Raw genomic sequence first — 14569 nt, 5'->3', positions numbered from 1 at the left:
CATTAACAACCTTCCTCCTTGGTTATAGCCTCACTCTCAATGCACTTAATAAATGTGATTTTGCATTATTTTTCCTATTCTTTTTTGTCCCTTTGCCAGACTTTAAGTTCCATGAGGGCAGGGACTATGACATATCTGAATTTTTCCTCTTCCTCAGGGCTTGGCGGCATATTCTCTGCTGATCAGTATCTAATGAATGTTTTTGAATAAATGCATTATTTTTATGATAATCAGAAAAGAGTATGTTTTTAAATAGTTTGAGATTTAATATTTGCTATATTCTAAATAATGACTGAATAAGAAAAAAAAGAATTGCATTTCCTAACATGAATATTTGCTACGGTATGTTTTTTCTCAAATAGAGTATTTGTCTGTATTTGGATTTAAGTATGTGACACCTTTCATGGTAAATTTCATTGTGAGAAATTTCCAATGATCCTCAAAATCAATATTGAAATCTGTCAGTGATAATGGCCTTGATTTTAGGGTCTGAGGTTACCTTGGAGATATATTATATGTTCTTTTACAGAATTTTTTGTTTTCTAAGCTATTGAACTATTGATTTTAGTCAAGGGTTCATCCTCATGTGAGAAACTGCTATAAAGACATAAAATCTGTGTGAGTGTGGTTGGTTGAGAATGTCATGTTACCGTTTCATAGCCTCATTCGATGACTAAGGGAAGTGTACGCCTTTATGAATGCTGTGATTTTTGAGTCACATCATTTACTTGAAACTTCAAGGGACACCTCTCAGAAGCTTCCCAGGACCTCAGGAAATTCCATATCATTAGGCTGGGGTAATTACTTGGTTCTGGTATTGTTTTGTTAGGTGGAATACCTCAGTGAATAGATTTTTCTGCCTCATGTTTTGTTTTTTAAATGAAATTACTGTAAAATGTATGAAAAGGAGCACTAGTCTGGGAAGCAAGAAACCTGGGTTCTAGCACTGATGTTTTAAAAGCTCACTGTGTATAACATGGACAGTTCTCTTATATTCTGTGTCTAGGGTAGATGATTGCTATTCTTTAACTTTATAAAATAAACTGTGATTATTTTTACAATCATAAATGTATTCTCTATAGACAGATTATAAAGAGGAGCTACCATTTTAAAAAAATAATGAAAAAAACAAAACATTTTCCTAAGCATTTTAATAGCCCCTAAAATCCATTGTTTGCATTAAAAAGTTTACCTGTACTTACTCTTTGTATCTGAAACAGCAGTAGCTATCTATATTCTGGCATTGATCTATCTATCTCATCCACAAAGAATCAGAGGCTGTATGGGTAGCTGCTTATGTATGAAATTTTTGAGACAGGGAGAGAGAGAGAGAGAGAGAGAGAGAGAGAGAGAGAGAGAGAGAGAGAGAGAGAGAGAGAGAAAGACAGAGAGAGAGAGAGAGACAGAGAGAGACAGAGAGAGACAGAGAGAGACAGAGAGACAGAGAGAGACAGAGAGAGACAGAGACAGAGACAGAGAGAGACAGAGACAGAGAGAGGCAGAGAGAGACAGAGACAGGCAGAGACAGAGATATAGAGACACAGAGAGAGAGACAGACACAGAGACAGAGAGAAACAAGAGAAAGAGAGAGACAGAGAGAGACAGAGACAGAGACAGAGGAGAGACAGAGACACACACACAGAGCCAGAGGCAGAGGGAAACTGAGATAGAGACTGAGATAGAGAGATAGACAGAGAGACATAGAGACAGACAGGCAGAGACAACAAGATAGACGGTGATAGAGACAAACTGACAGAGACAAGAGATATAAACTGGATAAGTGACTAAGAGTGAAGTACTCTTACTTCTCCTTATGTCATTACTCAGTCTTGATGACTCTTGTAGTTCCAATTTTTAGCTGTCATTCAGGCCTTTTCACAAAACAGAATTTTTTTTTTTGCTTCTGTTGAAACTGGAAAGATGGCTTACTTTTCCCTTCCATTCTTTTCTTAAGAACACTTTTTAAAAAGAGGGCACTTTTTTCCTTTTAAACATTAAAATTTTGAAATGTCAAATAATAGGTGTTTTTAAAAGGCACATTGCCAAAAAATTCCCTCCAAACTGTGATTTAATAGTTCAAAATATGTAACCCTTGCCTATGAAAAGAAGTAAGGCAATTTAAATAAAAAGTCATGGAAGGATTTGTCCTTTTGTTCCAGTGTTTAAAAAAAATCCTGGTAGACTAGAAGCTATTTTAGTTAGAGAATAGAGTAATTAAAATTGTGAGAGTTTTAGAAAATGAAACCTATGGCAAAATGTCAAAGTAATTAGGGTTAAATCTGGAGAACAGACTGATGAGATGCATTTTAAAGCATTTTTCAAACATGTGAAAGATATTTTACAGTTAAAATGATCATTTCTACTAAAGACTGAACGAAGGAGGAACAATAATTTTGTTTTGTTTTGGTCTGGATCAGTGATTTTTAAAATGTGATGTCATGACTCACAGTGTGATTTTATGATTCCCAGGGACTCCTAGTCCCATTTATCTCTACTCATACAATTTAGCTCATGCCTTCATTGCCTTTCTTTTCAATACTCTAAGCAGACTGTTACAATGGTCTCCTAATTGGTCTCCCTACCTTCCAGCTAGCTGCCAAAATTATTTTCCTATACTACATATCCTACCATGCCACCCCTCTACTTAATAAACTCCAATGGATTTCTATTGCCTCAAGGATAAAATATAAATTCATCAATCTTTTTAAAAGCCCTTTATATCTTGGTCCCAACCTATCTTTTCAGCTCCATTATACAAGCACCATTATATGCAAACATCTTCTCTCTCTTTACATAGGACACTCCATCTTTTGTCTTCCTTCAAGACACATCTTAAGCACCGCCTTCTATATCATACCTTTCTTTATTACTTTCACTGCCAGTTCATCTGTCCCTAACTACCTTGTATTTATTCTCTTGATATTAATTTTGCATATATTTATACACGTTGTCTTTCCCAATAGAATGTCAGCTCCTGGAGGGTAGGGGCTGTTTCGTTTGTTGCATCTGCATCCTCAGTACCTTATACAGCATCTGATACTCAATAAAGAGTTTTTGAATGAATGATTATTTGATTGGAAAATCTCACTGTTGTTGTATTTTGTCAGTGTCTCCGTAACTTGTTTGAGATAGTTGCCTGGGTCCATAGCAGGTCAGTGGAACCGCCTAGCGTTATAGAGCTAATATGTTTTAGAGACAGTATTTGAACCCAGGTTTTTCTGACAGCAATGTCAACTATTTATCTGCTACATCTGGGTGCTTCTCCAATGACAAAAATAATGATTAACACCACTAGTAATAATAATAATTTAATAAGTGAGATAACATGGTATAGTGGATAAAGAGCTGATAAATATTGCCTCTCACAATACTTGTTGTATGACTGTGGACATTTCACTTCTCAAGCATTTATTAAACATTTACTATATCCCAGACATTTTAATAGATATTAACAAGTGAAATAATACTTACTCTCAAGGTAATTATATTCTATTGGAAAGAAAAATGGGTACCTACAGATATTTACAGAATAAATATAAAGGGGCTAATACAAATTAATTATAGTTTCTTTAACAGTTAAATACAAGATAATTAGTGAGAAAGTTTGATAGCAATTGGGGGTGGCAAAGAGGGCTTCTTGCATCAGAATCCTATATCAACACTCTAAAACTATAAGTCACAGATGAATTACTTGATCTGTACTTGATTGGTCTGGACAGTTTATTCACATGAAGTTCCCAAACTCTAATAATTAATAATGATGATAAATAACACCTAGTATAATAGTATGATATGCTATGATTTGCAAAGTATGTTACATATGTCATCTTAGTTCATTCTCAAGCAGCCTTGTAAAGTAGATGCTATTATAGTCGGTATTTTAAAGATAATGAAGCTTACACTGAGGGAGGTTCAGTGATGTAACAAGGTCACACAACTAATATGCATGTGAAACAGGATTTGAACTCAGATCTTCTTGATTCTAAGTTAATTATTCATTCTATTACTAGATCCTCTGCACTCTGCCACTTGCTATGTTGGGCAAAATATTTTTCTTTCCTGAGCCTCAGTTTCCTAATCTGCAAAAATGGACAGTTTTGATAAGATGGCTGCTAAGGTCTCACACTGCTCTAATTCCATGATTCTACAGTGTGAACAACTTAGCCTGTTTAAACTAGTACCACAGATTTAATCGTGTCGTTAGCACTGAGATGTTTTTTTTTCTGTTCACCCAGATTGATGGCGATCAAAAGCTTTTTTAAATTTCTCTGTAGGAAATCTAACTAATCAGCAGGAAACTTTAAACACTCAATAATTTGATCTTCTTTAAGGAATCTGTGTTTCACAGTAAATGGTCTTTAAAATCTGTATTGATACTGTATATCACCACTAAAATTCTCCATTGGTTTCAATACCATCAAAATGACTTTCAAACTTGGCTTACAATTTCAAACAGTTTATATTGGCAAATGGCACAGCCTCATATCTTAGCAAAATCCTGATCCCGTTTCATTTTAATTTATTTTTAAATGTAGTTTTTTAAAATAACTGCCAATCTGAAGCCAGACAACATTGAATCTTTCCAAAATAGTCCCCATTATTTACATATAAATTTACATATTTGATATGAAAATTATTTCTCAAATTGGAAAAATATAACTTGACAAAGCATTTACTCTATGTAAAACCCCAAATATTGAAAAGCAAAATACTTATGAATAATCAATGCTGGAAAGTATAGGTGTATCTAATCATAGCTATTTCTAGTATAGAACAGGTGGGGATATGGACAGAATTTGCGATTTTATTGATATCAGGAGATATCAGGTGAGGAAACTCTTACCAATGCAGTTCAGAAAGTTTTCCTCAATTTTTAATCCTAGAGTTTTTCGTTCACAACATGACTATTATGATTGCATGACTACACATGAATATATCAAATTGCTTGCCTTCTCAATGAGAGTGGGTGGGGAGGGAGGAAGGGAGAGAATTTGGAACTCAAAGTTTTAAAAAAAATGTTAAAAATCGTTTTTATGTGTAACTAGGAAAAGAAAATACTAAATAACAAAAATATAAAAATAAAAAAGGTACAAGAAAATTAATCCTAGAGTGTTGCCTAGAACACTGAAAAGTTGAGAGACTTACCCAACATCAAACATCAGTAGGAATCAGAAGTAGGAGGTGAATTCAGGCTTACTTGGCTTCAAAGTTTGTTGGCATCCAATATATACTAAAAAGCTTAGAAATTCTGACGGTAAACAAGAAGTTGTTTGGTTGCTATTTTGTGGGTGGGAAGTATAAACAAGGTGGACTCCCCACAAGGGTGTTACTCTGATACTTCATTACTATATGGAGAAGACTCTGCTTTCTCAAAGGTTGTCTTAATGGAGTACAAGCTCTAGGAGGTCTGCGAGAACAGTTTCCAAAGTTTGAGAATATATGTAGCAATGGACTTCATATGTCTGTCCACTGAGAACCAGGCTAGTGAGGTTGAGAAAAGCTCATGATTGTGTAGAATGGGAACCAATTAGTTTTTCAGCTACAGAGAGCTAAAAAGACTATTTGAGAAATAAGGGGTTGCAATCTGTACCAATGGAAGAAGTACTCATATGAACAATATCCAAGAGCCTTGAAGTATTGATTATTGTGGAGGATTAGATGGTATTTTGATTTTCCTGTCATGAGTTTCTTTATAGCTTAGTAATTAGTTTTAATATCAAGTTAATTTCGTTTTTCAATTGTTAATTATTTCAAACTATCTTTATGAAAGACACTCAGGTCAAGGAAATTAATTATCTTAATTACTTTATAAGTTTTATCTGCTTCATTGATTTTGCTTTTCTATTGATTAAATCTTCCTGGTTTTTTTTTTCCTGAGCGCACTGATTTTCTATTTTATTTTGTTGTCTTGTGGAAAAGAACTCTTTCCAATCACATTGTTTTAAATTGTATGAAAAAAGTTTTACCTTTGGGTAAAAGTTGGATAGTCTAACAGAGGGAGCTGATTGTATTTATTGTTATCATGTGGGTTAGGTGGAAGATCTGGTTGGGTTAACATCAAGTTTATTTAAATTCCTTTACTTTTTATGTACCAACCCCCACCTATATTCAATCAGTTGCCAAGAATCTTTGATTCCACCTCTAAAACGTCTCTTTCATATATTAGTTTCCCTTGAGTCACATACTATCACCTTGTTTTAGGCCCTCATCACCTTTTGCCCAGATATTTCTCTCTCTGTAATCCACCCTCCACAGAGCTACCAAACTGAATCCTTTTAAGATAAAATTTATCAGCTCCTCTGCTTGGCATTTATAGACCTTCACAATCTGACTCCAAAGGATCTTTTCAAGTTGATTATGTATTATTCCCCATCATATACTCTACACTTATTCCAAACTGCTTTACACTTTCTTCCTCTTGTACAATATAATATTTCTGATTTCTGTGCTTTTACACACTATCCTCCATATTTTGAATGTTTACTCCCCCCGCCTCCACTTTGAAACCTGGGTTTCTTTTAAGACATAGGTCAAGTACTATCTCCTATGAAAGGCTTTTGCTGATAACTCCAGTTTCTAGTTATTTACCTTCTAGCAAAATTTTGTATTTATTTTCAATAAAATATAGAAAGTATGACCAAGATAAAGTCTGGGCAATAAGATGAAACCCTTTGGGGAAATGATCACATCTTCCTATGGGGGTATAAATATAGCTAAAAATGCCTTACTGAGATGATTAATCATATCTCTGTGGTGTGCCATTGGAAATATTCTTGGTATGAATACCTTGTCTACACATTCAAACACTCTTGAGTTTATTGAGGAGGAATGAGTAAGCTTCTTCACTTTGCTCTTACTCAATGTTGTAGGTACCTGGAGAAAGTCACAAAATGCTTCTGATCAAGTTCACTTCAAATTTATGGTACACAATCTCAACAAAGCCAGCCAATTTATGCCTACTCATTTGATTTACTATGCCACCCACTGAAGCAGGTTTTCTAAACCTTATAAACCTCCTCTAACCTCCCGTGTCTTCCAATCCTCTATTCTCTCAGCTAAGAATTTTGCCTCATATTTCACTAAAACAATTGAAGCCACTAGCCAAGACCTCCCTCTTCTTCCTATTCTTGCGTCACACAGATGTCTTACTCCACTATCACCCCCTTCATCCATTTCTAAGGTAAACTATTCTACATCCAAAAGTAACCCCATCTTATCACATCTTCTGCAGCAGATTGACCCTTCTGTCATCCCCACACATGAACTTATTTTCAATCTCTCCCTGCCTATTGGCTGCTTTTCAGGTTCCTATAAACACATCCAGTGGCTAGCACAGTGCCTGCCACATAGTAGGCGTTTAATAAATGTTTATTGATCAATTATTTGATCTTCAAATTTTTCACTTGATTTATCCTTTCCCTCTTGCCATTGTTCTGTATCTGTTCCTTTTTGGTGGCTAAATTCTTTGAGGGTCGTCTGCAAATGTAGATTCCACTTTCTTTTTTTTTTTTTAATAACTCTTTGCAGTCTGGTTTCTGACCTCATCATTCAACTGAAGCTGCTGTCTCCAAAGTTACCAATGATCTCTTAATTACCCAGTCTAATGGCTTTTTCTCAATCCTCATTTTTCTTGATCTCTCTACAACATCTGACACTGTCAATCACCCTCTTCTTATTGATGATCTTTTTTTTTTTAAAGATTTTCATGACACTGATCTTCTCCTACCCAGCTGATTGTTCCTTCTCAGTTTCCTTTGTTGGGTATCTGTTCATGTTGTACCCACTAACCGTTGTTGCTCCCTAAGATTCAGTAGTGGGCCCTTTTCTCCCTCTTCCAACTCCAATCCATCCACTATTCCGCTATCAAATTGATCTTTCTTAAGAGCAGTTCTGACCATGTTACCCCATATTTAATAAACTCCAATTACAGGATCACATATCTTCTATTTAGCCTTTAAAGCCCTTCATAACTTTTATAACCCTCCTACCTTTCCATTCTTTTGATCCCTTACTTCCTACAAAGAATTTTGATCCTGACATTGGCCTCCTTCCTGCTCCTCACAGAAGACCCTCCATCTCCCAACTATGAGCATTTTCATCTTTTTTTTTCCATCTCTGTCTCTTTGCTTGCCTGGTTTTCTTCAAATCCTGCTAAAATCCTAACTTTTATGAGGAGCCCTTCCTGAGCCCCCTCAATACTAGCGCCTTCCCTCTGTTTTTATCTCTATCTCTATGGATGGTGTTTCCTCTATTAGTCTGTGAGCTCCTTTTGAGGAGGGATTTTTTGTTTTGTTTTGTTTTGTTATTTTTCTTTATTGCCTTTACTTAGCAAAATGTCTGGCACACAATAGGTCTTACTTGGGGAGCATATGATTGGTTCTGGCTGTTTTGGATCAGAGCCAGACCTGAGACTATAAAAGAAAGCCATTGGTCTCCTTGTATATGTGACTATACTTTATCTGAGCAGCTAAGGTGGTGCAGTGGATAGAGCTGCTAGGCCTGGAATCAGGAAAACGCATCTTCCTTCGTTCAAATCCAGCCTCAGACGCTTACTAGCTGTGTGACCCTGGGCAAGTCACTTAACACTGTTTGCCTCAGTTTCCTCATTTGTAAAATTAGCTGGAGAATACATGGCAAACCACTCCAGTATCTTTACCAAGAAGATCCCAAATAAGGTCACCAAGTCAGATATGACTGAACAATTACTGAACAAATGCATTATTGATATTTTTTGTTGTGAACTGAACTAACTCTAGTTACAATAGAGTTAGTACAATGGGGTTAGAATTCATGGTCTAACAATTCAGATATTTCAAATAGGCAAAAATATCAAATTTCCTGTGAAACCTACAGAAAGCCTCAGGCACTATTTGCGAACACAGGGAGAATAGTGGATGCTCTCTGATGTAGTGGTTTCAATCACACTATTAAAGAATAACTAATATGTAACTCTTTCCCTTTCATAATACATTAAAATTTAATTCTTATATTAATGCCTAAGCATTTTTTTAATATTTGATGTGATACTAAGGATGTAAACTTTAGTATTAGCTTAACCTGATATCTTCACAGTTTACTTTCTTGTACTAGGCCCAACATAGATGCCAATATCAGGGGGAAAAATCCACATAAAGTGAAATCAATATAAATTTTATAGCCGAGGAGTTGGTACTTAAAACCAACTTAATTCATACAACTTTTGCAATAAAAGAATTACAAGTTGTTTTTAACTGGTGACTGAAATGAAAGGACATTATATAGACTCACTACTTAATAAATAGAACCTCATTCAATAAGAATGACTTGTTTTCATAATATTCCCACCTCTCCAAAACAAACAAATAAACTGAATAGCTTCACAGATGCTTATTTTATTCTTTCCAAAATCTCTTTTGGGCCCTATAAGTTTCTGACAAGAATTTCTCTAATAATATTAAGATGACCTTTAAAACATTGGGAATGTTAGTACATGTACAGCTTTTTGCAAATAATGGCTTACTACTTCTGGAAAGTAGGATAAATTTGTTTGACTTTGGCAAAAATACCTTAAAGTTTTTAATAGATAACCTTCCCCTGTTTTAAAGTTTTGTGCTTTAGATTGAAATAGTTGAATTTTTCCAGATAAATAATAATTTCATTTGAAATTTATGATACTATAGCCTTTTTATTTTCAATATAATTCTCCCAATAAGAAAATGTAATTGTCTGTTATTTTTACCACTTCTAGTTTAATTTAATATTCTATTTTAATTCATTTTAATTAGTAAATTATTTTTAAAAATTTTACATGGTTTTATATTTTATGTTGATGTTCACATTAATTATAATTTTATTGTATTCTAATCTTAAAATATATTAATTTATCATAATTTTGCCTATTTGAATTAATACAGAAATTCTGTCTTATTTAACTTGCTAGAATTTCAAATACTTTGTTAAGTAAAGATATTGAGTGAGCATTCTTGCTTTGTATTTGTTTTTAGCAGAAATAATTCAGATATTTCTCCCTTATATATTATATTACCACTTGGCTTAAAGCAACTTTATTATACTGAGCAAAATATCTTCATTCCTATTCTTTTTAGCATATTTGTCATAAATGAATGTTTTATTTTTCCAAATGTTTTTAATTAATTGGTAAATGTAATTTGAATTTAACTTTAAATATATTTTATTTTCTTGATTGTTTTTATATTGAAACAACTATTTACAATTAATATAAACTGCTTGGTCGAGATGAATCATTTTATAAATCTAGTATTGTACTTTGTTAGCAAATATTATACTCAGTGTTTAATTCATATCCTTCAAAGGAAATTGGTCTATAATTTCCTAGTATTACTTTTGTGAGGTTTTAAATCAAAATCATATTTTCTTCATGAAATGAATTAGGTAATACTCCATATTTTTACATTTTTATGAATAATAAATATAATGTAGACTATTCTTTGTGAATTCAGATGGACAATGTGTTTTTCTGGGAAACAATTTTTAAAAGTCTGTTGTTTTTAGTTCTGAGATTGAGCTAACTAAAATTATAATCTAGTTTTTTTTTGTGTGAGTAATTTAAATTTTTGTCAATACTTGTCTGTTTTTAATGTTATGATTATCTATGGTATTCATAATTTCACTTGCATTTTATGATCTCAATTTTTTATTTAGCTGTTTTAAAAAATTAAGTATGTTAATGTTTTCACTTTTGTTGTTCCTCCCACACACACTCTCCTTCCTCCTCCTTCCCCCCACAAAAAAAAAGATAGCTCCAGATGGATTAATTTATTTTTTCTTTTACCATTTATTTCCTCTCCTACTATTGATAAACTCCCCCTTTCTCCATCCCTACTTCCTTTTCCCTCTTCCTTTTTAGTTCTCTTTCTCCCTTCACTTTTCCCATCCCATTCTTCCCCCTCCCCACATTCTTTTGGGCCATTGAACTGCTCCTTTTCTCATGTCTTTAGCTGTAATCCTAATTCATTCATCTCTCTCTACTTTTTTTATTTTTCTCACAATGTTCATCTTCGGTGATATCGATCTCCCTCTAAGATCTGCTTTGGCAATAGTCCAGAGATTTTAATATATGATATTATTATTGCAATTATCTTTTTAAAAATACCATTTTTATGATTTTAAGTTTAATCCAATATACTAGTTTAATCTGATTACTTAGGAAATTATTTTTAAGGTGTTATAATTTTATAATATTGTTGACATTCATATTATTTGATTTTAATTTTATTCCATTCTATTCTTAAAATATAGTGGATTTTTAATCCCTTTACATTAATATATAGCTTCTTTATGACCTTCTATGCAATTGAGTATTAAAAGTGTTTCAAGTATATTTATAAAGAATATGCATTTCCTGCTTCTCTCGTTTAATTCTCTAGATCTATTAATCCTAAATTATTCAACATAAAGTTCAAATCTGGGTTTTATTTATTTATTTTTAATATTTTGTTTCATTTTTCTACTAGCTTACATACTTCTGGGTCTTCCAAGATTTCTTCTGTATTGTTTCTAGGAGGCATAAAGAACACAAAATTCTTTGACGATGCTATTGTCTAGCAGTCATTAATTCACTCAGTCGAAACGGTTATTAAGCGCTTACTACGTGCCAGGTACTGTGTTAATCTTAGTAGCTACAGAAAAGGCAAAAGTAATCCTTGTCTCAAGATGTGTACATAGGGGCTGGGTGGTGCTGAGGAACAAGAGTGAAATATGTAGATCCATACAAGATATACACAAAATAAACGGAAGGTGACATGAAAGGAAAAGATGCTAGCAGAGGAGAGGAAGAAGAGAGGACATCATGAAAGGTCTCCCTCAGAAGATTGGATTTGAGTTGACTCTTTAAGGAAGCCATGTAAATTAAGAGGCAGAGGAAAGAAGAAAGAATATTTTGGGCATGGAGGACAGTCAAAGGCAGGGAGCTAGGGGCTTAGGGGATAGAGAGCTGTGTCTATTGTCACTAAGATCTGAGTTTAAATTCAGACTCAGAAACTTACTAGCTGTGTGACCATGGGCAAATGTCTCAGTTTCCTCAACTATGAAATGGGGATCATAATAGCACTGACTTTGCAAGTTTGTAGTGAGGATCAAATGAGAGAAATTAAAGCAATTAACACAATGTCTGGCACATGGAAGCACTTATAAATCCTTGTTCCTGTCCCTCTTTAGAGATGCAAGATGAGTCTGGACACAGTCAAGCAGAGTTGAAGTGAATTCTAGGTGTTTCATGGACACTTTGTGCATTACACTCATGTGGTGGGAATCTGCCACTTTTTAAACCGAGCTTCTTCACAAGACCCTTCTGTTCCTTAAGGAGGTACTGGAGAGTCGCCAAAGTCAAAGGTTCCTAGAAATTCTCTTGAATTGCAAGAATCAAGATTTCTTCCCTCTTCTCTCTATTGCCAATTGGTTCTATCTTCATATAAGTTTCTACAGGGGACATAGATTCTCATGTAGGTGCAAGTATTGATCCTAATCCTGCTTCTTGGAAGTTTCTTATAATATTTAGAGCAGTCTGAATTTGATTCTAATCATTTAAGACTTCCAGAGCTGCATTCCAGGACTGGCCAAATCAGAGCCACACTGTTGTTGCCCGTGACTTTTTGCCTGAAATACAGATAGCTGTATATGTGCCTAAGGAACTTCAGTCTCAGTGGCTGTTCACCGTTAATTAAACTAATGTTCGTTATTCAAGTTATGTAATTATATTTCAATAAAGTCTAAGTTTTGGAACCTTAAATGAAATAAAAGATTGTCTAAACTTAACCTACTACATATTTGTCAGATCTGATTTGTATCGGAGTTTGAGGAAGGAGGTAATTCTTTTCCAACCAAAACGCAAGAACCTGGATGGCAAAAAATGAAAGGTATTTAAGCCATTTGTAAAATATAATATATTTTTTATTTTAGGTATTAGAAATGCTATATTCAATAGAGACACAGGGGTGTTGTTGTTATAGAAAACCCTGGCACCACCTCTGCAATTTAGCCTTAGAAAGTTGCCGAGCTCGCTTAGAATTTAAGTGGCTTGCCCAGGGTAACATAGCTAGCATGTGTCAAAGGCAAGACTTGAACTTTGGTCTTCCTGATTTTGAGGCCAGCACTCTATCCACCTAGGTGGCATAGAGTATAGAATGCTGGCTTTGGAGTCAGGAGGACTTAAGTTCAAATCTGGTTTCAGACACTTGCTAGTTGTACAACCCTGGGCAAGTTGCTTAACCCTGTCTGCCTCAGTTTCCCTATCTGTAAAATGAACTGGAGAAGGAAATGGTAAAACATGCTGTTATTTTTGCCAAGAAAACCCCAAGTGGGGATCACGAAGAATTGGACACAACTAATCAACTAAACAACAACTCTATTCACTGAACCATATTGCCTCTTGAGTTATGCTCAATAAAGGCAAGAATATTTTTTTAAGCCTACACCAAACCACTACCAACTCCCTTGCCCTGATACCTTGCTTAAAAGTGGACAAGGGGCATTTCATTTAAAATGATATACAAAATAAAAATTAGTACCATTTCACTAGATTTATTTTCCATTTCTCACAACTTGGAATGTTTTGTTTTTTATATATCAAATTTATTTACTGGAAGTACTTCCTATTCTTCGCAGTTTTTCCTTAATTTGCTTTATCCATTAACAACTACCCAAATCATTGTGTCATAGAATTTTAGAGTCCAAAGGGACCCAAGAGGTCATCCAGTCTAGTGGTGTCAAACTCAAGTAGAAATGGGAGCCACTAATGAGTATATAAGGATCCCTTAGCTTACATATTGACTTAGATTTAAAATGCACTGCTATTTATATTTTAATTTATTTTATAAAATGTTTCCCAATTGTATTTTAATCTGGTTCTGGCCAAACCCAGGAGCTTATGGCTACATGTTTGACACCTGGGGATAATGCAAGACACTGATGTTAGATCAACTAACATTAAATATATAATCCATAATCATAGGTAGTATAGTGGAGAAATTATAATTCATTACAGGATTCTAAAACTATTTTTTTGCAGGTGGTTATTTAGTTTAGAAGTAATAGTTTTGAGACATTAGTAAAACAAAATGTTTCTTTACATGCTTCAGGTCAAGTGGTTACATACTACATGAGCTATGATCTTGAAGAAATATGAATAATTATATTACAATATTTGCATACTTCAATGTTTGTATAATTGCATCAATACAGCAACACATAAGAATAATTCAAAGATTATTTAAACTGATCCAATCCAACAAATATTTATTAACCATCCTACTATGTGCAAAGTACCCTACTAGGTGCAGAGTCTATGAAGACAAAACAATAAATAATCTATACCTTCAAGAAGCCTGTTTGATCAGAGGGAATGTCAGAGGCTACACTGAGTGCCCGCCCCACCCAAAGAATCCTACCCAAGTGGTCTAAATCTTTGAGCTTGCTTATGATGTCCAAACAAGGTATCTGACTTTTATGTTCTTTATAAAATCAACTATAATTTTAAAAGCTCCTTATACTTAAATATTTTGTCATAACTTTCACATTTTCATTGTTGTCCACGAGTACTATGTGCCAAAAC

This window comes from Trichosurus vulpecula, chromosome 4 (assembly GCF_011100635.1).
Source record: "Trichosurus vulpecula isolate mTriVul1 chromosome 4, mTriVul1.pri, whole genome shotgun sequence".
Lineage (NCBI taxonomy): Eukaryota > Metazoa > Chordata > Mammalia > Diprotodontia > Phalangeridae > Trichosurus > Trichosurus vulpecula.
The sequence above is the reverse complement of the archived record's forward strand: the minus strand, read 5'-3'. Positions refer to the sequence as shown.